General features: G+C 46.6%; 1 protein-coding gene across 2 annotated transcripts in view; it reads left to right on the plus strand.

Annotated features, from left to right (window-relative positions):
* The first annotated feature begins 839 nt into the window (after positions 1–839).
* Positions 840–26,781, plus strand: part of NDP (norrin cystine knot growth factor NDP) — a 58,984-nt gene continuing 33,042 nt past the window's right edge. For both annotated transcript variants that reach the window (XM_074603394.1, XM_074603435.1), the window contains exons 1-2: positions 840–870; positions 15,522–15,719. The gene's annotated coding sequence lies outside the window, so the exon portion shown is untranslated. The remainder of the gene's footprint in view (positions 871–15,521; positions 15,720–26,781) is intronic.

Genomic DNA, 26,781 nt, shown 5'->3' on the forward strand with positions numbered 1-26,781 from the left:
GGGTTACTCAAAATCTTTTCTTTGCTGGAGATTGTGTACAGCGCCAGGAAACAAACACAGAGGAGGGCATGGAAAGGCAGCAGACATTAAAAGCACTGTCACATGCTGCTTTTCCATTCTCAGAAACACTGGTTGTATACTCTGCTTGTTCTCTAGGAGGAAGAAGTCATGGGGATGAGGGGTGTTTGTGCGCATCTCTCAGTTCACTGGGGAAATGACTTCTCTCTGCCCTTCTCCGCATAGGAATGGGAACCCTCCAAGGGAATCCGAAGGGATGCACAGTCCCAGAAGGATTTGTTATTGGTAAAATACGGTGCTTTGCGCAACATAAGAAATGTAGCAGACGTGCATTAAATCATGTCCATTCACAGGAAAGACATTTCTGCCCTGGGTAAGATCATGTCTTTAGTTCTGCAGATTTACTGCTCGGCTGTGGGGGGCTCATGGAAAGTCCTGAGTATTCTGGTATGAGCTGTGCTGCGGAGGTGGGGAAGGTTTACACCTGCCTTGGGCTGGACCACTGTCAGAGGGCAGTGTATCTCTCTGACATGATCCAATTCTGGACTATAGAGGATAGCTACTCAGAAAATCAGTCTGGAAATAGCAAGTTGATGAAAAACCCAGAAACCAATTTAAAAAAATAAATAATCTTTTTCAGTTACAAAGTCTAAGCTCCTGGAGGAGATCAGTTCCTGTTATATATTTGCATTGTGTTGCTGCCTGCAGGTCCAATGGAAATGTCAGCAGTCCGATGTGGCCAGCAGATTAGCAGTAGAACCAGTTGCAGTGACCTTCTGGCCAGCAGTCGAGCAGAGAGTACAGACAACAGATGCAGAGGGTACTGCTGACAGAGGGGCAGTAACTATTAGGGTAAGTTCTTACTGTTTCACAGTAACACACTACAGTGTAAAATTGCTCAAGGTACAATCTTGGCTTGTCACGTTGCAGTCTTGACCCTGGATGAGGAAGATTATGCCTGATGGTGTGATGCGTGAAGACTGATTTTATTTTTTTCCCCTGTGGGTACCATAGCACAAAGTGAGGACCTGAGCCTGTCACCAGGACCTTGATGGTCCACACAGCCCTGCTGGGCTTCCTAAGGCACTGCAGCATCTATGCTGGAGATTTCTGGGGCTAGGGCCCCCCACCACTCAGGGAGGCTGGGGTCTTGAATCCTTTAACAAAAATCTTCTTCCACAAGAGGAATAAGGGAAAGAAGTGTATGGGTGAGGGAACACTGAAGGACAGTGTAAAAGCAGCCAAGGTGTAGCGTGTGAGTAAGAAAACCGCTGGCAGTTTCGGTCTGTACAGTGTGGCACCCAGCCGAACTGTGATGCTGTGCACTTTTTCTCATGAGCAACAAAGTCAAAAAACTTCATGGTTGCTTTGCAATTTTTTGAAAAAGACCCAGGCAGAGAGGCATGTCATGTGAAGCACAGGGAAAGTAAGTGGGATTTTGGTTTTCCAAAGGCAAGCAAGCATGACTTTGGCAACTGCAGGAGACACACGTGATCTCTCCCTAACCCTCCGACCCCCAAACAAGTGGTACTTCGCAAAGACAGTGCCAGTCAGCGATGCTGGGGGGAAGCTACCCCATCCTCACCCTTCAGACTGATGTCTGTTCCTATGAAGAGAGTCCTGAACAACAGCAACAACACCCTGCTCAACCTTTCTCAGCTGACTGATTCACTCTTTTTACAGAGCTAACCGATTCACAGACGTCCTTTGCTCCACAGCCAGAAATGATTTGCTGTTGTCTTCTGGGTTTTTTTTTGGAGTAGAGTATGCTTCCTCCATGCCTGCCCAGGTCCCCTGGGGTGCCGTGTAGCAGAGACTGACAGCTGGGTCCTGTTCTTCCCACCGTGCGTGCCCAAAGCCCATCGTAGCACCCTTGCAGGCTCAGCATTGCCTAAGGAATTCATACGTTGAAATGTAGGGCACAGGACTCGGACCCCTTTGTCAGCTCAGAGAAGGGTTTTCATGGCAGCTGGTGGCTCCAGTGGGCTTGGATCTCGTCAAGAAGAGGGTGGAATTGTGAAGCCATAGACAAGGAGGGTCGGTGGGTGGCCTGGGAGGTGAATGGGACCATTCCCTGTTCTGAAGCAAGCCCAAATGTATCTGCATTGCCCCTGGCAGCCTGCTCGTTCCCAAGCATTTTGGACCAGCTCCCCAGTTCTGTGCCTGAAGTCTCTCAGAGATCCCCAGCACAGCCACCCCATGCCAGCAAGTCTGTGAATTTCAGCATTTAATATTGTTCTGACTATTATTTATGGCAGAACCCTTTTTCTAGCCTAAACAAATTACTCCTTCATCTTTTCCCCATAAATCATGTGTTTCAGTCCTTTGCAGATCCTCTCGCTCCTCTTTCCTGTGTGCTCCCACTGCCTGCATCCTCTGCAGAGCCTGGTGCCAAGGTCTGGGCACAGGGCTGCTGCTCTGGGCTCCTCAATGCGGACCAGAGCAGAGTAATTGTTTACAGCGCTTGCTGGCATGTCCCAGAGTGACATTTGCCTTTTTTCCAACAGTATCACATTGTCGATTCATGCTTGCTCGCTCCCTGCTTCTCTCTGACCCCCGGACCAGTTTGCACAGCAGCCCAGTCCATTTCGCCAGCTTGTCCTTCTGGGCACCCGAGTTTTCCTTCCTGAATGCCGCCCTTCATATCCATCTTGCTGAGTTTCACCCTAGTGATTTCAGATCTGTTTTACTTTATCAGGACTGCTTTGAATCCCAGTTTTGTCTGTGAAAATGCTGCTCAGGCCTCTCCAGTCTCACACTGTTCAAAATCTTATTGAAGCCAAGATATACCACATCTACAGCATACTCCTTCCCACCAGCCCTGTGACCCTGCCAGAGAAGGAAATTTGGTTGGTTTGACATAATTTGCTCTTCACAAATCCACGTTGGCTGTTTCTTCTCCCCTTGTTATCCCCTGAGAGTCACAGACCGATTGTCTAATAATTCAACTGAGTATTTTTCAGGGCCTCAGAACTAGGTTGACTGCTTCGTCATCCCCCAGGTGGTCTTTCTCTTCCTTTCTGAAGCCAGGCACCAGGCTTTGCCCTCAGTTAGTGAATCCCACATCTCAAAATTCATTCACACCTGGCTTATTGGGATCACTCTCCCTGGGATTGCCAGGAGCACCAGCAGTACGCAATGAGTATGTGGCCGGTCCTGTAGGTAGATCTACACACACTTACTGGCCCGCTTTCAATGAGCCATGTGTTCCCAAAAAGCAGTTTGCTGCTTGCCAACACATAGCAAAAGTGGTGTCATAGGAAGACAGGCTGCTGCAAGTAAGTCAAGTCAAAATCTGCTGGGTAATTCTGGGAGCTGAATTTGTCCCATGAGAGGTGGGTCTCCATACACAGGTCTCGGAGCGATGCCTGAGCTGACCAACAGAACCACTGTGCTATTTTGCTGTATTTTTGGAAAGTGTCACAGGGACTTAGCTCCTCCAAAATAAAAATAAAAAATATAGCGCAACATCCTCGCATTCATCTCTCCTAAAACACCTTCTGGTGGAGTTCTCTTCTGTTCCCTGCAGATTCACTGCTGAGTTTTCTGAATTTGGGAATGATGTCATTTCCTTGGTCTTAGTCTGGTCTCCCAGCCACCTAATCCTATGCTACGTGCACCTACCCACCTGACTTAAATCCCTGTGCAATACCTTTTACAGATGCCTTCTTTAAAGATAAACATATGTTATAATAATAGTAAAATAACACATTACCCTCACAGGCCTTCACACTCGTTAACACTCATCTGGATCTATGCAACCTCATTTTTATGTCTATAATTTTATTTCCATAAATTTTAAATCCATACCTAGGCTGTGGGATTTAATCACAGGTAACTAATGCCTTTCTTTATGAATCTTACCATTGGTGCACTTAACTGTAGTGCAGAGTACAAAGCACAAGAGTAAATTTCTTTCCTGGGGACCATATGTTAAAGGAATAAAGCTCTGACTTAATGCCATAGCCTTGCAGAGTAGCACAGTCAACAAACCACTATTAGATCATGGGATAAATATCGATGAGTTCCAGAGTATTGTTTAAGCCTGTTGCTATAGTAATTTGAAATTTTGTTCTACCAACTACTTAAAAAAAGAGGATGAAACAACACGTTGGTATTTAATTCTTCCCAAATTTGCTGCGTTGGCAACGCTCAAAGCAGAATCATCTGCTTTTAAAATAAAAGTGAAGCATGGGCATCTCTAGGCCAAGTTACTCTGCATAGGCTTCCACCCTGGCAATTAATTTTTCATATTAATGGAGAAAAACAGTCCTTTCCCTGCTCACTCAGACAATGCTTTAAGGTTCATAGCTCCAAACCAGATGACACTGCCTATTTCTGGAACCACATAACTTTATAATTTCATGTGAAGGATAAGCGTTTCAATGGGTAGTCGCAGAAGGGCACGGTGTCATGTCGCGAGCTTTCCTGAGCAGCGAATGCTGAGGCTCTTAGGCACAGCGCAGGAAGGCGTGTATCATCCATAATGTATGGACAACCTCTGAGCGCACTTTCTGCAGTGTGAAAAGATGGTGTGAGTGCATCAGGGAACAGCAGAGACAAAGGTCAGGAACTTGGGCAAGCCTGAGGGGACCAGATTAATTGTAGGATGTGACAAAAGATCAAGCGTTGACTCTTATCCAAGTTACTTCTTCATAGCTGTAAGCAACTGTGTGAGGCCCGTGTGTCTTAGCAGGACCCGACAAACTGACCACTAATAATTTTTTCTTATTTCTTATGTGTTTCCTTCCATACCCTTAGTAAACTACGGTGCAACCTTCTGAGACTGCATGAGTCCCCTCCTGCATGAACAAAGTTGCTACAAAGGGTGTGTAATTTGAGAACAAGTTTCTTCTGCATTTTCTCTGAAGTAGGCAATATTCTTTTGCCCCTCTGGTTTTTACTGTTCCCTTTATAACCAGTTAGAGGTGTCCTGGTAGGTAGTTTCATAGGATTTTACAGTTACTTTTCCTTAATATAAAGCTGTAGTTTAACTCTTAGTGTTTTGTAAAACTGAGGCTCTGGAAGGGATGGGAAAGTGCTTTTCAGTCTGTGGTACGCACATTGTGCTGGTCTGTAAGGCAGCAGACGGGTGGTCTGTGGATGGATAAAAGAAGTAAGAAAATCAAAGCAAGCCCATACACATCCGAGAGACAAACAAACTGGGGGGGGGGGGGAGAAACAGACTTAAAAATTAACATCTGAAGTTTAGCATCAATTGCATTTGTCTGCAGAGGAAAAGCAAACTGGCAAGCACTACATAAGCTGGCTCTTGAATTTTTTTTCAAGATGATGCATAGCTTTTGGAGTAAGGAATGTTAAAAAGCACTGTTGGGCAGTGTTGCCCACGCTGTTGCATAAGAGTTATGGAGACTGCAACATCGCCATGTGAAATCTGGTAAGTGCCTTTGTGTAAATGTCTGGGGATAGTACAATTGCTGTTGTGCCTTTGATTTGGCACCACACTGCGAATTATTAAATAGATGGCTGTCTGCTGTGAAGTTACTGCGTAAAGGCCTTTGATGGCAAAGACTGATAAAAGTGAGCTCCATCGCCTGATGCAAGCCAGGATTTGTCACTCGGGTGAGTCTCGGTACCTTCCTGGGAACACTCAATGTCCCTGAGACTCTCTGCAGGAGCAACCCTGGAAGGGTTAAATCTTTCCATCACCAGTGACCGACTCACACCCTTGAGTCCAGCCTATCTCCCAGGAGCAGCCTTTCCCCCTTCTCAGTGCTCAGAAACTGGGAGGCTGGCACCCTGCCCACAGCTTGTTTGTCAGAAACTGGGATCCCTTCTCTTCCGAGTGCGTGGCTGAAGAGCAGCAAGTGTGCCTGGCCTGGCCTGGCAATGTACTGCCACATCCTGGGGCTGAAAACGATTCTCATGGCTCTGGTGACTTGCTGCTGGTGTGGTGACAGCTCTCAAGATCCACAGGATGACATTTTTTTTTTTTTTCTTTTCTTTTTTTCCCACCTTGCAACCCTGACAGGTACAAATCTTCTCCTCGTGGCTCATTAAGCAAGCTTTTTTGCAAGGAAGGGGTTTGTCCCCTCTTCTGCACTGGTCTTGATATGCATCACCCAGAAACAAAGACAAGCCAGGTGGAGGAAGTGTAAGGAAAGGGGAGCAAACACTCTGCTCTCGCGCTGAGGACTGCTCGCCCCCCACAACTGCCACGAACACCTCCAAGGGCTGCCCCCGCAGCTGAATTTCATGCGAGGCAGGTAAAGAGAAATTCAAATGGTCTTATTTGCACCTGCAACTCATTCGGAAAGTGCCACGCTGCAGGCTCAACTGAAAGATTCGGGACCAGTTTTTTTAAATAACCTACTCTGGAGCACCATTGCTTGGGCTGCTGGCAAAATCGCTAGCTGAGTGATGGGGCCAACAAATGCTTTTGCACACTTGTTAGGTCTCATATTTTCAGGGCTCTCCACATAGCTCTCATCTGGATCCTGACACACAGAGTTTATAAATACTCAAAAGGTGACAATCTAGTTATTTTTGCATGAGTAAGTTGCCTGGGCAGTAGTGAACTGTAGCTGCCACTCCAGCCTGGAAACTGAGGTATTTTGTGTCTCCTCGCCTCCTTTTTCCATGGGAAACCACGGCAGACAATTTCACTGAGCATCACCTACAACATCCTGCCCCAAGCACTGTCAAACACCTCCGGTGCGAAAAGCATCTGGGGAGCTTTCTCATAGCTACACTCTGTAATGTGCAAATTTGTCCATTTGCCTGCATGATGCAGCTGCCCTAAGCTTTCCATGGCCACAGAGGAGCTACCTCTGAATCCTTCTCAGAAATGCCTGAGGTATGCAAGACATCCATAGCCATTCTTAAGAGCTTCCCATGATTTTTTTACAATAAAGTGCACTTTCTGGGCCAAACTCTCTGTTGGCATAAACCAAGAGAGTATCAAGGATCCAGTTAAACAAAACCAGTTGTGCAATTGAAAGGACTTATGCCACTGGACAAGACTGAAGATGAAGACCCCTAATTTTGAAGCCACAAGGCCCCCGTGCTTCCCTTGCAGCGTGCCAAAATGGGCTGGCAAGGAAGCCATGGTGCATGTCCCCATCTCTCCAAGCTCGAGGCCTGGTCTTTTCCCTTAGGGCAAACAGGAGTTTTCTTGTATGCAGGAACCCAGGAAATGTCACGGCTGTAAGTTTTCAGTGAGGGAAGAGGAAGAATGTGGTCCACTAAAAATCATCGCTGTTGGGCTCACTAAAGATGGCGGGTTGAACTCTGGGGAAGCTCCTTTCTGCAGATGCCACTGTCAGCATCAGTGAGAATTAGTGGAAAATTTGGACTGGTTTGTGAAGCAGTAGCTTGGAAATGAAGCAAAAATGACTTGGAAAAGCAGTATTTAATGAAGCTCTGCTATTAAGACTGAGAATAAAATATGCTGCAAGAAAATATGAATGAAGTGTCTAAGAGGACAGTTCACCTAAGTCCCACAGAAAAAAAATATTTGGATGCCCTTAGCTCGCTAGCACACCAAAGGAAGTCTTGCAGGAGTTATTATTCTTCAGATATGACCTCTTTTTTTTTTCACATTACTTCTTTGCAATGCAAGGATGGTCTCTGAAGAGCCTCTGTAGGGAACTGTAACTATATATGGTATCTATGAGCTTAGGGAGGGAATGTGAGCAGGCAGATGTAGCCATCCTCTAAAGAAAAAGCTCTTGAAAAGTGAAGAAAGACCCTGTAAAACTGAGACACTCTCTAATAACTAGGAGCAGTTGGCAGGTCTAAGCATTGGACAGGGCTGCAGGCGGGTGTGCATGTGCAAACGTGAAAACAGTTACGAAACCAGATAACATTTATTTTACTTAATGCTTGGTAGAGGCACATTCCTGAAAGTAACTAGAGCACTGCGTCTCACGTGCATTTCAGGAAAGCTGTTTCGGCAGCCGAGACCGTGCCGAAGGGGCACACAGCCTCGGCCGCGCGGCGTTGCCGTGCTCCTGGCACAGGCTCGGGCAGAGCCGAGCATTGCACGAGAAGCATCGACATGGGAATGGGCACAGCAGGGAGAGCAGGCACCACCGTGGGTGCCTCAAGGGACAAACAGTGCAGCCAAGCCCCTGGAGGAGGGCAGAGCTTCCTCATGAACCAAGGGATGGGAGCACGGACTTTGTCCCAGCTCTCTGAGTCACGGATTGCTTTCCATCCCAAATGTTTCTTGGCAGGATGTCTAGCCCCTTCTATCTGATTTAAGCATATATTTTGTTTCTCACTGAGTGCAGGCCCGTGGGCACCTGAGCTCTGTTCCTCGTGGCCCAACGAAGCTGGTCTGTGGCACACGCGTGGTGCGTTCTTCCCACAGCGGCCCTGGATACCCTGTCATGGGGTGAAGGGCTCAAGTGCACACGAGGTTAGTGCAATAACATGCGTTTCACCAGGCTTATGGACATACGTGATATCTTTCATTAGATCAGCTGATATTTGGAAAAAAACACGAAACAGGCAAATTGGTGGACGCACAGCTCTTTGCTCAGGACTCAGAAAGCAGCAGCAGCATCTTCCAGACAAAACACAGGTTAGAGACAATAACTCTTGTTCTATTCAGTTGAACTAGCTGACCAGTCAACTTAAGAGAGAAAGGGTGGTTACAGCCTGTGGGGTCAAGATAGGGTTTTAGCAAGGGGAAAGTGGTAACACATTTATTCATTCAGAGCAAAGCAGGGGGCAAACAGTTCGGCAGGCAGCCCATGTGGAACGAGCATCATTCAGCTGGATAGAAGAAAGATCAAAGTGTGCCTTAAATACATGGAATTTGTTTAGTCCATAACTTTTTTTTTTAGCCTACTAGAGTTAAGCATTTTCCTTTTCAGCCTTGTCTTTTTGAATTTTATCAGAAGCCACCTTTCAGGATGACCCTCTGAGAGGTCAGAGGGAACATTTAGTAAGAAGTATTCTCTACATGGTAACTGGATGCTATGGTTCTTTATTAATTGTCCAGCAGAGTTCACTCCAGCACAGAAGTCTTGTCCAACTGCATAGTTTCCATAAGTCCTGTAGTGTACGGGGATAGTGTGTGTGTGTGTCGCATTTCATGGTGAGCATGTGAAGGCTCCCTGGATTGCAGTGGGGCTGCTCGGAGGGCAGCCGTGGCAGGGGCTACCTACAGATTTTTTTTATGCTTGTTGCTGTTCATTTGTCAAAGGGAGGGCTTCAGTTTGTTTTGCTTGTGATCATGAGTTTGTTGAGGGTGAGGGCTATTTAAAAGTTAGGAAGCTAGATGCTGGGGGAAATCTCTTTCAAAACACATGGTCTTCTAACTGTGGTTGTGGTTGCTTGCTGATTTTCCATGTGGATCCCATTAGGGTTTAGTATGTGAAAACCGCGGGGTAGAGTCAGTCGGTTGGTTTGGTTTTTTGCACAGAAGTAAGCTTCTGGTTGCTGATTCACTGTAAGGTAGGAGTAGTTTCTTTGATAAGCAAAACCCAGTCTTACACCAATGAAGTCAGTGCCATCATTGCTCTCCTCCAAGTGACTAGTGGTCCCAGAATGTCTGCTCTAAGGCAGTGTTTTGAACAGTTGCAAGCTCGGTGGGGATACATGTGTTGATCACAGGCGTGCCTGCGCATGGAAGATTTAGTGTGTCGCTTCTGTAATGATAGTGCCCATGAAGCTGGTAGAGGTGTAAGAATATTTCAAAGACAGCTTGATGGCATTGCTGATTACTGAATTTGCTATGGGAATTGAAAGCAAACTACACGCGTCTAATCCAGATGGTGAACATCTGATTTCTGAATGTTGGTGAAAGCGTAGGCTTGGTGACACAGTTATTTAAAAAGAAGAATCTTCTGTGAAGTTAGTTATAAAGAAGTTTGTGTATTTGGGGGTAAACTGGGTGCCTGTGGCCTGAATTTATTGAAAAAAATATATTGGTGGGATCAGGGGTGAAGTGGGTGAGTTTGATGGTACGCTTGGGTTATGAATCTGTGACTACATTGTATTTTTGTAGGTTCTTAACAGAGGCTGCAACGCTGTCACGGGGCATGTTGTTATGCAGGCGGTGCTTGGCTGTGGTAGCATGAATGGTGCTAATTTGGGGTGCTTCATGCTACCCAGCCCATGGAAAAAATCCTCAGCTTTCTGTGTGAGGATGGTTTCTCTGCCTTGTGATAATTCTTCAGGACAGTTGGAAGCAGAAGATCTGCCAAAGTTGGGGTTTTTGTGTGTATGTGTTGTTGGATCAGGAGAGCAAAAGCACTGCATTCAGAATTGTTGTCTCAGTGCAACCTTTGTGTGCCGCAGGGCTTCCCAAACCCCATGGAGCCGGGCAGCTGACTGGCCTCCGGCACCAGCCAGCCTCCGGCTGCCGGCGCTACGTGTACACGCATGCAAAGAGCAGCCGGGGGAACAGGCTGGCCCCCGGCTTCTCCCCCTTTTTTTTGCTCAAATCCTCCCACGGAGGAAGAAGTTGCTGCCGGGCTGAGGAGTTGCACAGACAGGGAGCAGCAAGGGGGATATCCTGGGATTTTTCAGTCATATTACCCTGACTTGGGAAGCTGTTTGTCCTCCTTCAGTATTCCAGGCAGCCAGCCTGAAAAGAAGTCCTTATCCTGTGCTACAGGCCAGTCGTGTTCACAAAGGTCTCTTTGTTACCCCCATGGCTGTTGCATTGTTCCTCTCCAACGAAACTCCTCTGCCAAAGTCCTGGCGTACTTGGCTCTGAAAGTGCCAGGCTGGTAGCGCAGGGGGCGAATTCCTGCTGCTTCCTCCTGTTCTGCCTCCTGCACTCTCCTGCCCCATAGCTTTCCTCTCTCTCCTGCTATGACGGGCGGGAGAACACAGGCAAGATGTGGTGGTGCATCCTTCTTGCAGCCCATGCCTTCCACCGGCTTCACTTTATCAAGTGGGCAGAAGTCCTGCCATCCAGACAGGTTTGGAGAGGTTTGCCTGGTGTCAGACCTGGCGTCTGGCCTCTGAGCAGATGATGGCGAACGGGCTTTCGAAAACAGGACTGGCTGCTCAGCCTGTGGGGAACTGAAGCGCTAAGCTCTTCATCACGTAGGAAGGTTTTTAACACGTGCTGGATTCAGCAGGAGGCTCCTCCTGCTTCCTCACTGCAGCCACAGGAGCAACTCAGAGAAAGGCAACATGCACTTAAAGAATTGACCCTCCAGGATATGAAGCAAAAGGAGAGGAATCACAGGCTCAGAGAAGGAAGCTCTGGGGCTGTCTGGAGTTGCCATGCTCCTTGGTGTGTGTACAAAATCGCACTGCCAGGCACTGGGGAGCGTTTGACAGCTTTTTTATCTAATGCACCCATTTCTGGCCCCTGTGTCCGGGGACACACTGCAATCCCAGTGCAGCCAAAGGCTGTACCTTGGATTCCTGTTGCTGGAGGCTTTACCTGAGTCGCCATGCAATATTGGTTTTTTTTTTTCCTCTTCTTTTCTAGTCAACTTGCCCCCTACTTCTGCATGTATTCACTACTGCACTTTTCGCTACGTTAGAGAAAAATCAGGAGAGTTTTCCAACCAGTATTTCTACTCAAGTGGACTTGCATTTCATAGCAGGAGGCTTAATAGAGAAGTAACAGAGGTAGGGAACAGTGATAGACCCTCTCCCTTTCCTCCTCTCTGGCTCTGCATCTCAGTTCTGAAAGGTCACTCTAAGGCATCCATCTGCTCCTGGCAAACACCAGTCAAACACCTGTGAGCCAGATGTAAACAGCTGCATGGTAGGTGTCATTTGTGATCCAGCCTTAATACGAACCATGCTTAGGAATAGTTAGAAATGGCTCCATAAAAAAGACAAAATGCATAGCACAGGTAAGTAGCACCTCTTTTCTTATTTCATCTTCCCTTTTATCTTATTTGCTTTCATATCTATGCTATGGAGGACACTTCTGTGTGGTGAGATGAATAGCAGTTGAATTTCATTAATTCAGTGTATTAAATCACTTAAGTAAATGCTTAAGTCACCGTGCTCAGGCTAAACATTTGTTTAATTGCTTACCTGATTAGGGATACTTTAATGCTATTACTTACTTACTAACACTAGTGGCTATCTTGGCAGGCTGGCTAGTTTTCTCTTTGATATTTAATTTGGTGCATGTAAAATTAGCCAATCTGAGATTTTCTGATAGCAAATCCCTTCAAATAGTGCAATCCCTAGGCAGCACAGACTTTGAAAGGGCATTGCTTTACAGCAAAGTACCTGCTGAAGACCCCTTTGGGTAAGGGTAATGTGCCTTTTTCCTTTGAGACATCCGTGGTACAGGCTACAGTTGCCTTTGTTCACCCCGCCAGGGCTGGCTTTTCAATACTTGCTTCCCATTACATTTTCCATTTTTGAATACTTTGGATTTATATCAGAAGCCCTTTTTTTGTTCTGTTTATTTTTATTTTAAACTTGCAACTTCTTGCCTTGTCCAAAGGCCACTGTTAGCAACTGTAGGGAATGCACTATTTTCCAATAGTCTGAAGTTGCCTTTGCCGACAACTTCAACAAATGTATTGAATTTCAATCTGGATCATAATATTTTATAATCTCACATTTTATAATCTCACATTCCAGGCAGTTACAGTTTGATTCTCCCGTCATTGTGAGCTATTCGTATTTTTAGCAGGCTGCTGAATAGTTCATGTTGTGTCAGATCCTGCTGGTTTCTCTGTAATAGTTGCATTATAAGCCCCAAAGGAAACATCTTCTGTAAAACAGGTTTGGCTCAGACTGGGTGTTAAATCAAGGTTATAAAAAAGCTTGCACTTCCTTTTCTTCGTTTTCTTTCTTTCCATTCCTCCCCTTCCTTCCTTCCTTCCTTCTCTTCCTTCCTTTCCTTCCCTTCCTTCCTTCCTTCCTTCCTTCCTTCCTTCCTTCCTTCCTTCCTTCCTTCCTTCCTTCCTTCCTTCCTTCCTTCCTTCCTTCCTTCCTTCCTTCCTTCCTTCCTTCCTTCCTTCCTTCCTTCCTTCCTTCCTTCCTTCCTTCCCTCCTTCCTCCCTCCCTCCCTCCCTCCACATCTGTCATGTATCTGTTTTCATTTGCCGTATAGGGTGAGAATCCTCAGGAAAAAGAAAGCCTTGAGGTTGTTCTCACCTGCCACCAAGCAAAGTTGCTGAAATGAACTTGTAGCCACAAGAAGCAGGATCAAAAGGTAAATGATAAATAAAGGCAATGTCAATATGCTCCTTTTGCAAGCCAATCTCAGGTACATTTCAGAAACCTTTAGAAAGTGGAGTACCTTTAAGTAGACTTTTAGTGTTTTTTCTAATCACACCTCAATAAAGCACTACAGCCTGGATACTTACAGTCAATTGCTTCATGTTTACTTTATAAAGCAAACAGCAGCCATTAACTGGTATCCTTAATTGTGTCCTTACTAAAATTTTAAGGGACAAATAAAATACAAATCCAGAGATAACAAGCACATGTCCGTCAGGTAGGCTTGCACATGCATGCAGACCTGTAACAACCACTCAGTAGAGAAGGGAAGCAGGGCTGGAGGTTATCTCAATGCTCCCTTAAATCAGATTAGTTAATAACAGTGGTCTCCTGTATGGGGGCATATTCCCTGCCATCTCCGTGATGCTGTTTCCATGGTATCACTTTGGCGACAAGACTTGAAGAGGTGGGGAGAGACCGGAGTCGAGCGTCTGCTGGTACTATCGCACGTAAACGTGATTTACTTAATCTTCAAATGTCAAAAGAAAATGCGGAGATGCAGGGCTCGGCTGGCAATACCAGTTGTAGGTTGGACACTTGAAAGTTAGAGATTCAGTAAATACAAGCCTTTTTTGCCTTGTTTGCTCTTACTGTCTCCCTGCCCTTTTCCCACCAAACACTTCACTCTCTGACCCAGCAATAAGTTGAATCATTTTTGTTCCTGTTCCAGGAAGTTCTACCAACAAATTTCAAATTTCAATAGAAAGCAAGAAATAGGGCAAAAGAAATACACCAGCATGGATTTTTTTTTTTCTTGAGAGCAAACTAGCAGAACAGTATTTGGATAACTTAATTTATAAGGACATAAAAGAAAATGGAAGATGACATTTTAAAATGTTTAGCGTCTGGGAAAATTCTTAACATGAAAAAATCACTTTGTCTTTCTTTGAAATCCTTGCACTAAGGCTGGAGTTCACTAGTGAGAGGAGAAAACAAATGAGAAAAGAGCAATAGACAGGTTGGTTTTCCCCATCAAAAAAGGGATCGGAACATAGCCTTCATCTGGAAGCAAACAAGAAAAAAAGTAGACTTTGGAGGGTTGAGTAACCCTTCTAACAGTTACTGGCACTGTACTTGAATCTAAATGAGGACTGTGCATTGCATTGGTCTGTGTGTACGGCCTCTGCAGTTACGCCGCAAAGGAGGAAAAAAACCCACCATTATACCGTCTCTGTTTTTGATCTAAAGGCTCTAGCTTGTTTTGGGAAAAGGAGTGATATAGTAGTGCAGATGGACGAAGTTAAAAAAAGTCACGCAATGATTCCCAAAAACTTCCAACCCTGCACGCACCTTTCCAGACCTATATATGAATGACCTGCTGTTTCAAAATGGCAAGACATCATAGTCCCCTAAAGTCAGTCACTTTCTGGTCCCTGGCATTTGGTGCCTGGTGGGTGGCTGGACAGTGCTGGCAGCCCATGGACGTGTTGGGAGGTGGCATAAGCCCTTTTCTCACCTCCCTTTCTGGGCTGTGGGACAAGTGGCCTCCAGAGAAAGCCCATTGCTGCCTAACACAAGTCAGACCTGCTCCAGCCATCTCCTTGCATTTTCCTTTCTCACATGTGGTTTCAGTTCCCAGATGCCAAAATTGCCCCATCTCTTTGTGGGTGGTGATGCCCCACTGCGTGTCCCTGGGGAGGGCACTGAGCACTAAGGCTGAAGCTGGGAGGTAAGTTTTGGGGGAGCAATGCTCCCAACTGACCCTGCCAGACCCCCATTTCTTCATACGGGTGAAGCATGATGTCAGACCGTGCTTCAGCCAGACTTTCCCACACGAGAGCTGAAGGAGTTGCTCACCCCCTCACCTTTGCGTGGGTTGAAGACAAGAACGAAAACTTTCATATGAGATTTACAAGCCCCCACTGTGTCTTACCTCTGGGTGTTACAGCATGCATGATGCCAAGTAGGGATTTGTTATTTTTCAGGGACCTTCACTCCCTAGCCCTGGATATAAAGCCAAACAATTTGAAGGGGCACAGCGGGGATGACAAGGGAATACCCCAAGTCATTGCAATTAATATGTCTTTGGTCTGTCCCTGAAAACCACTGCCCTACAGAAGGGTTTAGAAAGGAGTGGAAGTGCAGGATCCTGATGCCCTGGGTGCCATAAAGGGTTGTATCTGGCTCAACACACCACAGTGGCTGCAAAGAGGCACTGGGACTGGCCTGTCCCTGCCAACGCAGCCCCACAACCCAAGCCTCTTTCACCAATTTTCTCTGGCACCAGCCGCTTTTTCTTCTCTGCCCCTTTTATAAGGTGGCCTCTGCCCATCTAGAAACTGCTAATGAACAGCAGGATTTTGGTTTGCTTTTAGGACCTACCACCAGTTGGATGGCAACTCTAGAGCATCAGAGGGACTCGGACATGGACTGATGTGTGTTAGTGAGCACTACAGCTTTTCTCTCCAGATGATGCTCCTGCCCGTTCCTGTGCATCTGGGCGCGGTGATGGCGTACTGCTGCTGATGGAGCTTTACCAGCTGAAGATCTGCAAGTGAATTAGCTTCTGACTGGTGGGTTTAGTTCATATTTTTAGATTTCTGTCCCTTTGTACACATGGGAATTACCAGACACATTTATCAGATGTTTTGGATCTTTGTATTTTTGATTTGGTAGCATTATGTTGCCTTGTTGACTTCAGATAATCTTTTCATTTAAGGCCGTATAAATGAAATCACTGCACAGCTCCTGGGAGGAGTGGTTTATTTGGAAGAGAAACTCTCTTGTTAGCTCTCTGTCATAAATTAGATATATTTGTGTCTGCCACAAAACAGTTACAATTTTTTTTTTACTTCTTGTTCTTTTCTGTGATGCTCCTCTGTCAGACAAGATGGTAATGCAGATAAATTAAATTTTACATAGTCTTCCAAACTTCATAGCAGGTGGTGCTCTGTTTTACTACACCATAGATGGAATACTTTGGGATCAAAGCATGTCTCCCTGCACAGGAGGATGCCAACAAACTCTTTCATGACAAGGTTGATATATGATTTCAGCGTTTTAGCAAGGCGGCTGCCTTCACCTGGAAAATCAGAACTGGCAATGGTAATTAAAGAAACTGCTTATATAGAGACATCAATGCTTGAGTGTTATGAGCAGTTTGAGACTGCTGTGCTGAACAAAGGTGTTCTTCAATTAGTTACAAACTGGACAGCTAGAGCTGGCCTCTCGAGCTGTGTAGACTAGGGTATTGAAATAAATGGATTTGATTTACAACTACAGAGAATCTGAATTGTAATTTCACTATTATAAAACTCCGGAAGAGATCATTTCTGTTTTCTAACAGCATCATTTTCCCCAGGAAAGTGCAGAATAAATGCAAATGAAATGTTCTGTGAAAATGTAACGATCTCAGAAGAAAACCACAACCTAAATCCCCAGACAAACAAAATCAACAAACCGTGATATTGCTTTTCTTTATCAGAAGGCTTGATTTTAAAAGTTTTGAGAAGTTCTGTTCTGAAGAAGCAAAACCATTTCATTTGGACTTCATCATTTGATTCCCTTAGTTCAGTAAACTGTTGTGCCACCCTGTGCCGTGCTATAACGTATCTTACCACAGCAATCATAAAACCTTAAACGTGGCTGCACTGCTCCAGGCAGAGGTCCACCCAGCCAGCATCCCATCTCCAACAGTGGCCAGCAGCGAATGGTGGTGGTGAGGAGCAGCCAAGCTCGTGGTGCAGACTGTTCCTGGGAGCAGCCTCGCGGTGTGGAGCCCTCTGTAGCCGGGGCTGGTGTCCGTGCTGCCCTGCCATGGCGGTGAAGCACTCCTGCCCAAGGGCTCTGGCACCACAGAACTGTCTGAGTAGATTGTCACTGTGACTTTTCACTCCCGTGGGAGATCTGGAGGCTGCAATTCACCCCCGGTGTCAAGAGGGGAGAGATTTGGATGTGCTGGATGGGTATTTCTCCTGCGATGTTATCTAACCATGCGGTAAGCAGCTTTAGAAGACATAGTACCAAAAATGCCAGTCTTGTCTACGCTACAGCTCCTGGTCATCCAGATAGTTGAATGACCTTGACTGACTTCCCTACACGCATGAGCTTGCATGACTATTTGCAGATGACAAATCCAGGGACAGGCAGCTGAGGCTGCACAGGTAGTGCAGTGGTGGTGACAGAGGCTGCGGTGCAGGAATTGCGTGCACAGCCCACAGGGCTTTCATTGCACCAACAGTCTGTGCTCTGGCTGCCGCATCTATATCAAATTGTGTTGGACACAGTTCAGCATCACTAAAACGATCAGTCTTGCTGGTTATAAGCGTATTTCTAATTTGATATCTGATTTTGAAGGTCTTCTGTTTTGAGCCGGAACAACACCAGAAAAAGAACAAAAAGGCAACAATTCCTACAGACCGACCATCTCTTTTCTGTGTTGAACAGCAGTACAATAAACTGCAAGTACCATCTCCCCAAACTCCAGAGGACTTTTAGAAAGCCTAGAGCACAGTCACGATTCCAAACAAGTTTCCTGTTTCTTTCCTACCAGGTTAAACAATAAATGTAGCAAGGAGGAATCAACAGCAGAGAAGATAATGCCATATAGGCAATGTCCTGATTAGCGGTGCTTGCTGAGCCTCGGAAGAGCCTTTCAGTGTTGAGTGGCGATGCTGGCTTTGCCTGAGATGCCTGCACCAGTGCTGTTAGTAGGCAGCAAACCCACTGGCTGCCCTGAGCTCTGGAGCTCAGCCCCAGCCCACTGCAATGGGACAAACTGGCTAGGGGCTTAAAAGGATGGCTGGTTGTGTTTCCAAACCTGTACCTCATGGTCTGCCTCATCCTCATGAGGCTGTGCCCTTGTCAGATATTCTTACATCAGGTAAAATGTCTGTGGCAAAACCCAAATCTTTCCACCTATTTTCCAAGGGTTTTCACTTAATATATCTGTGTCCCAGCCCCAAGGCCATGGGCTCACCGCAACATCAGTAAGTCCTATTTCCTTCTCTGTGAGGTTTGCCTTGGAGGCAGCCAACTGGGGCAGCCCAGAAGAGAGGCAAGGAGAGGGCTAACACTTAGGCAGCGTGGACCAGCAGGGAACACCACCTGAGCTTCCTACATCAGCCTCTTCTCGTTAGCAACATGCCCAGATCCTTACTGCCCTTTTTGTGTCCTTGAACCTTGAAAGTCTTCTTTTAGGAATGAAAATTTTGTCTTTAATGCTTGCTAGGGAGTGGAAAAAACTGGTGCCTTCATCCTATCCAACAGCTTGAACTGCTATCTTTGGCAATCGGAGGCTGCACTCTATGTGATGGCATCCAGACCTGCTTTCTCCTTTGCTCTCAGAGACATTAAGAGGCACGCTGTGCATGGTACACAAAATGCTGATCTCCAGGCATGGCAATCACTCGTCCTTTGCTTGGAGGTGTCTGTGAGAAATTGAATTTTAAGCTTACTCTCACAGTGGTGCAGGGTCAAAGATTCTTTAAAGGTTTCTTCCTCTTTCACAAAGTCTTTATTAAAACTTACACACCGCGAGCACCAGCCAGAGCTGCCCACGAGCCTTGTCAGGTTGCTGGTGCTGCAGGTGTGTTCCCCATACAGGTCACCATGCCAAGGACACTTTGCATCCTTTCCTTGTGTGTTGGGAGAGATGTAACAGTAATGATTTCAGCCATACCAGGATCTGCCTGCACCCTCGCTCTGTTGTCTTCCCTGACAGGAATGTGATTTCTGTTGCACGGAGTTGCAATCTTTCTTGGCTTTGCTGCAGCCCTGGGAGGCTGAGCCATTTCCTGAGCTCAGAGCTGTTGATTTTCTTCCCTTCAGACAACAAGATTATGTCCAGGAAGATTTATGCAGTCAAAAGGTGGCTTTTCTTGAGAGGTTTCTTTCCCTGAGAAACACCTCCAGTTCTGATCACTGCCCCAATGGCAGTGAGGTGAGGACATCTTGGAAATGAGGATGCTGAATGCACACTTTGTTCAATATCAGCTTCTACCCAAGAGCACTGCCTGGTCCGTCAGGTGTAGTGTGTGGTATCAACCATCTCCTAAAAGCCATCCCCCTCTGGGAGAAAAGGAATATGTGGTCTGATCATGTACTGACTTCATTTTCCTTGTTTAGTACACGACATTTCCTCCTGTGGATGGATGTGGAGTCCCTCCAGGGCTGAGCATCTCCCTGGACCGCTGATTCCCAGGGCAGTGTGCTTGCAGCCCTCACTCCGGGCTGGGGGTGAGAGGCTCCAGCCACCCCCCTGGAGCGGGGATGGGGAGGGTGAGATGCTTTTGTGCCCTGTTCTGCAGTTTGCAGAGACCATCTCTACTCCCTGGAGACCCTCGACTTTTTCCGCTGTTGTTCTGACTCCAGTGCATTCACCCTGGGGGTGAGATCAAGGATGTGACATTTTAAAAATCCCTGACACTATTATGAACTCTCTTTCATTTGCACATGCCTTTATCTCCTTCAGTAGGGAATAGCCCTTCTGAACCCTTTCTTTTCTTACCTTATGCTGCCTGTAGCTTTTCTCTCAGTGCTCGTAACCCTGTCAGACACGTTATCAGCTTGTGCAGCTCTGTCCAACCAAAAATTGATTATTGCCATTTGCCTATGGGCTAGTTGTCCTTTTATGTTGTGCCACAGCATTTTTCATGGCTCCTGTGAATAAGTCCCTTCCCTCTAATGGTGCTGTCACCATCCTCCTCACCATGCTGTGCGCCACAGGTTCATGTTGATTCTGTCTCAGACAACATAATCTGTTGCGATTCTTGCATCTTTTCCCAAATGCTGGGCATAGGTGTGGCTTGCCAAGGCACGTGCATCATATATGGTCTTTTAGTGTCTCCCAGCACAGTAGACTCGGCTTGCCCTTCCATTTCAGCGCTCTTTCCAGAGTCTCTGCCTGTCTTTTCATCAGCCTCGGTCTGTTCTGGTTGAATTCCTTCTCTTGGCAAATCCTAATTCCTTTCTCTAGAGTTAATTCTGCTTCCTGCAGTTGCCTCCAGGCTCTGCCCCAGGCAGCAAGGGAGGCTCTTGCCAGGGTTCCTGGAGCTCTTGAAGCTGTAGCTTTGGCTCTGCTATGTGAGGGCAAACTTTCCTTCTTGTATCCTCTATTTGAAAACGTCTTATTTATCATTTTAGCTTTTAGATGAAGCACAGGACTCACATTTCTATAATCATAGAATCATAGAATCATAGAATCATAGAATCTTCATGGTTGGAAGGGACCTTTGAGATCATCGAGTCCAACCATACACACATAAAAAAACCTCCCTACAATCTCTGTCACTAGAGCATGCCCTGAAGTGCCAACTCTACACATTTCTTAAATACCTAGGGATGGTGACTCAACCACCTCCCTGGGCAGGCTGTTCCAGCGCCTGACCACTCTTTCAGTAAAGTAATTCTTCCTCATATCTAATCTAAACCTCCCCTGCCGCAGCTTCAGACCATTTCCTCTGGTCCTGTCATTATTCACCTGGGAGAAGAGGCCAACACCCACCTCTCTCCAACCTCCTTTCAGGTAGTTGTAGAGGGCAATGAGGTCTCCCCTCAGCCTCCTCCACACTAAACATGCCCAGTTCCCTCAGCCTCTCCTCATATAATAATGGCTTCTTTGCCTGGCAGAATTGAAGATTATTTGGAAACACCAAGGAATGGACCTTTCTCCTGCCTCTCCTGCCTCTTGCTGGTGACCTCTCTTACCCTTACTGTGCTCACTCTCAGTACACCACAGTTCATGCCCTCTTCTGGTGCCCTCTCCAGCTCCAGCGTGCTTCAGCTCTGTCAGGTCTTTTCCCACTGCTGTTTTTACACAAAGAATGTTTTCTTAGCTTGTTTTGCTCCTGAGGCTGTGCACTGCTGTCCTTGCTACCCAAAAATGTCCCTCTGTGGTCTTGCTCATCACAGCCCAAGCTGGGGCTCAGGAGGACAGTGAACCCCTTGGCTTTCCATGACCTGTCACCCCTCTGTGCCCTGAGTATCCCCCTGCAGTCAGCAGGCCCCCAGGAGATTGACCAGCTGTGGAGAATGGTTGGTTTCTCTTATGGGGTCCTTGGTCATGCACCACATAGGGCCTGCAGAGCATCTCTCCTTGTAAAGAGGAATCCAAATCACTCCTTTCTAAAGGTAGTAATCAGGCAGTGGTTTAATAAGGTGCTTGAAGTTATAACCGTATGAGTCTTTACTCTCTTTCTGTACCTGAAGTCTGCCTCTGATTTACACTTCCAGTTTGAGGTATATTCTATATCAGAAAGATGTTCTTGCTTTTATTTAAAAAAAAAAAAATCATAAAAAGTTGCATAAGATGCCAAAACTTCACTCACACCAAAATCCATAACAAGATCTATTTAATTCTTATTCTAGGCTTATAGTATGGTGGAATAATTAAGTTCATATGTTCATTTGGACTGAATAAGCTGCAGTACTCTAAGGAGGTTCAGTGTGGAGACCAGAAGGCAGAGCATCCAGCTGTCAAGGACCAGGCAGCGGTGGCATCAAATCTGCACCCAGTGCAAGGTCACGGGTTGCACCAAAAGCCACAGAGCATTGCTGGCTCTAATTAGGTGAGGATCTGGCCCCTGGGCTGTCTCCTTCTACAGTCCGAATTGCAGCAAGCTGCCTTCTGCAACTTTGGCATCTGCCAGGATAGGCATAGATTGCATTGAAGCCGGGGTCCGCACGCAGCTGTGTACGGACATGTCCTTGTGGCTCTGCTCCCACCAACTGCTGGGGCTCCAGGGGTTCATCTGAGTTCAAAGGGACTTGTGTGCACGCATACAACTAGAGACTAGCACGGATTTCGGTGCAATTAGAAAGCTGCCCACAGGGAGTGCCAAAAAAGGACTTGTTCCTGGCCCTGTTTAGTAGGTGGGAGTCTTGACTGGGGACATTTGTGAAGCTGGGATTTCAGTGAATTGGCCAAAATGACCATATGTCTGAAGAGCTACCTGCAAAGAGGTACTAAAATGCACAGGTTTTGCAGCTGAGGGCGCAGTCTGAGCATCCGACCATTCCACCGGAATGACTTTTGTCCTAATAATAACTTAAATGGTTTCCTAAACATTAACTTGAACTTGCTCAAGGGAATGGCCTTTCTTTGCTTATAATAATTTCACATGAAGTGCAGCATGCACATTGGAGGGTAACTGGAGTTAATGTCAATTATGAATCACCAATTTCCTGCTCTAAATAGCATTTCTTCTCAGCAACTTCACATACGGCAAGCTGCCCTGCAGTTTTAACCCAAATTAGCTGAGACTGACTTTCATTTAATGTTTCCTTTTTAAACATGAGGTCTTGCACAGGGAGTGGCCACACAAACCTGGGTGGTAGAAAAATTAATTGGCTTTAATTTCTCATGGTAAACAGCATCGAAAAACGTCTCCTCCGCTTTGCTTATTGCACTTTTACTGCAAGAAAATCACGTCATGTGGGTATTGGCAGGAGACTGCAGAAAAATAAGGTTGCCATTGTTAGTATCTGCCTGTATCTTGCCAGGTCATTTTTGCTGCTCTAAGTGGATTTATGGGAAGTTTTTTGTCATTATGGAAAAGTTGTTCAAATCACAGTCCTAATCTGATATTATACTGAGGAAGGCAACGATGCCCTTCTCAATGAAGTGGAGATACTACTGCCACCTTAGTGTTTTCTCTCTCTCCTGCAATCGCTCCTAGAAATGAAGCCACAGTTTGACCCTTAGCAATAAAAAAGCTACAAGGAGGCCCTGAGGATCTGACCCTTGCTGAGGGAAGTTACTTTGAACCACATTTAGAAACATTAACCCCCAGTTTGTACTCAGGCAAAACTGCCATTTGTGCCATTGGATGCTGTTCAGGACTTTCTGGCAAACTCTGACCTCCTGAGGAACAAGGAGGGCAGGAAACCGTAGAAATGTTACTGTTTGTGGTTTGGGATGGTGGGGTAGAGAGATCAATTTCGGTGCCTAAAGTGGACCATATACCACCCACATGGGGAGGAAGAGATGCAAATGCTGGAAGGGCACGAGAGAAATTGCCAGAGACACCACATGTAAGCTCTATCCCAAGGTCCTAAGTTCCAGATTGAAAGCCGGGGGGACATGATTATAACTCATTCCTACAAGAGTCTGGGGTTAATGCAGCCTGCTTTTAGATGTGGTTTTGGAATCCTGTAGGACGGATCATAACTGTTCTTTGATACTTGGATAAGCATTTGACAGACTACAAGTCTTCACAGAGAAACTCTCTCTGCCTCTATTAGCTGGAAGAAATACACTGCAAATTGCACACTGGACATCAAGTGTCATTATCCTACGCTGTTTGACACAAAAGTTTCCCTGCAGCCTTGGCAAAAAAAGCAAGATATTTCGCATTGACCTATGTGCAACTATAGATATCCGGTATGTTATGTATCTGCCGCATATGCTTACGAAATAATTTGAAACAAACTTAAAGGTGGAATTCATCTGCCCTTACCAAGGCATCTAACAGCTGGATGACTAAATCTGAACCAGGCACTCTTCGCTCCCTTTGTTATTAATAGAGATAAAAAGATACTGCCAAAAGGCAATTCCACCTGGTCCTATCATCATCAAGCAAACAGCCCTTCAGGCAGTACCTACTTGTGGTTTCTGCTGACAATAGGAGGACCCAAGCTGGGACTGAGGTATCTGACTTAAGGAAAGGCGGATAAATCTTACAAGTGTCTGCAGAACAGTTGGTCCATATTGCTGACATTCACAGATACAAGGTAGGCTTCTTTCTCCATTAAATATAAAGAAGTAGCAAAGGAGACCAGAGAGGTGTAGCCAGTCACTCCAAAGGTGGTGGAGACAGAGATTATGGTGGCCGCAGTCTCTGCTAGGAGAAAAAGACTGTGCCTTCCAGCAGTCCGAAGGTAGAAAAAAGACTTTACTCTCTAATTTATGATTTTCTCATAGGATTGAGTTGCCTTTTTGTCTGTCTGCCCTGATGTTAGACTCTCCCATTGACATTTCAACCAGCTGTCCAATTTCAACCAGTTTTAACAGCAAAGCAAAGGTCTCCAAGAAAACAAAAGTTTCTAGACAAGTTCTTGGACATGTAAGGCACTGTGGTGCTTCGGCAGGAGTGTTGCATCCTATTCCTGTCCTGCAGAAGGAAACTGAAGCACCCACTGTTTGGCAGTCTGAGGAGGCGAGGGGCCACAGAGTGCTGGATGATGAGAATGTGATTGCTAGCCATGGAGGGCACGCTGCCCCTTGCTCAGCCAACAGTCTTGTAGGGGCTTTAAAAGCAGTTGAAAATTTTGTGTGAGGGAGCAAAGGCAAGGTGAAGCCTTATACATCACCAGGAGATGCAGGGGTCAGGGAGCTGAAGGAAACGTAGAGGCAAAACCTGAGTGGGTAACCATGAGGGAAATGGGCATAAAATGTGTAGGAATGCAGGCTTCTTCACATGTCATAGAATCATAGAATCATAGAATTGTTGAGGTTGGAAGGGACCTTTAAGATCATCGAGTCCAACCTTTAGCCTACCCTGACAAGAGCCACTTCTAAACCATGTCCCTAAGTGCCCCATCTACCCTTTTTTTAAACACCTCCAGGGATGGTGAATCCACCACCTCCCTGGGCAGCCTATTCCAATGTTTAATAACCCTTTCAGTGAAAAAATGTCTCCTAATATCTAATCTAAACCTCCCCTGACGTAACTTGAACCCGTTTCCACTTGTCCTATCACTTGTCACCAGGGAGAAGAGGTCAGCCCCCATCTCTCTACAACCTCCTTTCAGGTAGTTGTAGAGGGTGATAAGGTCTCCCCTCAGCCTCCTCTTCTCCAGGCTAAACAACCCCAGCTCCCTCAGTCGTTCTTCATAAGGTTTGTCCTCCAGACCCCTCACCAGCTTTGTAGCCCTTCTCTGGACACGCTCCAACACCTCCATGTCCCTCTTGTAGCGAGGGGCCCAAAACTGAACGCAGTACTCGAGGTGGGGCCTCACCAGTGCCGAGTACAGGGGGATGATCACTTCCCTAGTCCGGCTCACCACACTATTCCTGATACAGGCTAGGATGCTGTTGGCCTTCTTGGCCACCTGGGCACACTGCTGGCTCATATTCAGCCGGCAGTCAACCAACACTCCCAAGTCCTTCTCTGTCGAGCTGCTTTCAAGCCACTCTGCCCCAATCCTGTAGCGCTGCATGGGGTTGTTGTGTCCCAAGTGCAGGACCCGGCATTTGGCCTTGTTGAACCTCATACCGTTGGTCTCAGCCCATCGGTCCAGCCTGTCCAGATCCCTCTGCAGAGCCAACCTACCCTCAAGCAGATCAACACGCCCGCCCAGCTTAGTGTCATCTGCGAACTTACTGAGGGTGCATTCGATCCCTTCATCCAGATCATTGATAAAGATATTAAAGAGAACCGGCCCCAGCACCGAACCCTGGGGGACACCACTTGTGACTGGACACCAACTGGATTTAACTCCATTTACCACCACTCTCTGGGCACGGCCATCCAGCCAGTTTTTTACCCAGCGAAGAGTACACCTGTCCAGGCCATGAGCAGCCAGTTTCTCCAGGAGAATGCTGTGGGAAACAGTGTCAAAAGCTTTGCAAAAATCCAAGTAGATAACATCCACAGCTTTTCCCTCATCCACTAAGTGGGTCACCTTATCATAGAAGGATATTAGGTTTGATAGGCATGACCTGCCCTTCACAAACCCATGCTGACTGGGCCTGATCACCCTGTTCTCCTGCATGTGCCGTGTAATGGCACTGAGGAGGATCTGTTCCATGACCTTCCCAGGCACCAAGGTCAGACTGACTGGCCTGTAGTTCCCCGGATCCTCCTTCCGGCCCTTCTTGTGGATGGGTGTCACATTTGCTAACCTCCAGTCAGCTGGGACCTCCCCGGTTGTCCAGGACTGCTCATAAATGATACCAAGTGGCCTGGCGAGCACCTCCGCCAGCTCTTTCAATACCCTTGGGTGGATCCCATCCGGCCCCATAGATTTGTGCACCTCCAGGTGCTGAAGCAGGTCCCTCACCATTTCCCTTTGGATTAGAGGGGCTTCATTCTGCTCCCCATCCCTGTCTTCTAGTTCAGGGGTCTGGGTGCTCAGGGAACAACTGGTCCTACTGCTGAAGACTGAGGCAAAGGCTTCATTAAGTACCTCAGCCTTTTCCTCATCCTTGGTCACTATGTTGCCGGCCCTATCTACTAGAGGACAGAGATAATCCTTAGTCCTCTTCCTATTGCTAATATATTTATAGAAGCTTTTTTTGTTGTCCTTGACAACAGAAGCCAGGTTTAGCTCCAGCTGGGCTTTGGCCCTCCTGATTTTTTCCCTACATAGCTTAACTACCTCTTTGTAGTTGTCTTGAGTGGCCTGCCCTTCCTTCCAGAGGCCATAGATCCTCTTTTTTTCCCTAAGTTGCAACACTAGCTCCCTGTTTAGCCAGGCCGGCCTTTTTCCCCGACGGCTTGTCTTCTGGCACATGGGGACAGCCTGCTCCTGCGCCTTTAAGACTTCCTTCTTGAAAATCATCCAGGCTTCCTGGGCTCCTTTGCCCTGGAGGACTGCCTCCCAGGGGGCTTTGTCAACCAGGCTCCTGAAAAGCCCAAAGTCCGCCCTCCGGAAGTCCAAGGTAGCAGTTCTGCTGACCCCTCTCCTTGCTTC

The sequence above is a fragment of the Larus michahellis genome, chromosome 1, assembly GCF_964199755.1.
Source record: "Larus michahellis chromosome 1, bLarMic1.1, whole genome shotgun sequence".
In the NCBI taxonomy this organism is placed as follows: Eukaryota; Metazoa; Chordata; class Aves; order Charadriiformes; family Laridae; genus Larus; species Larus michahellis.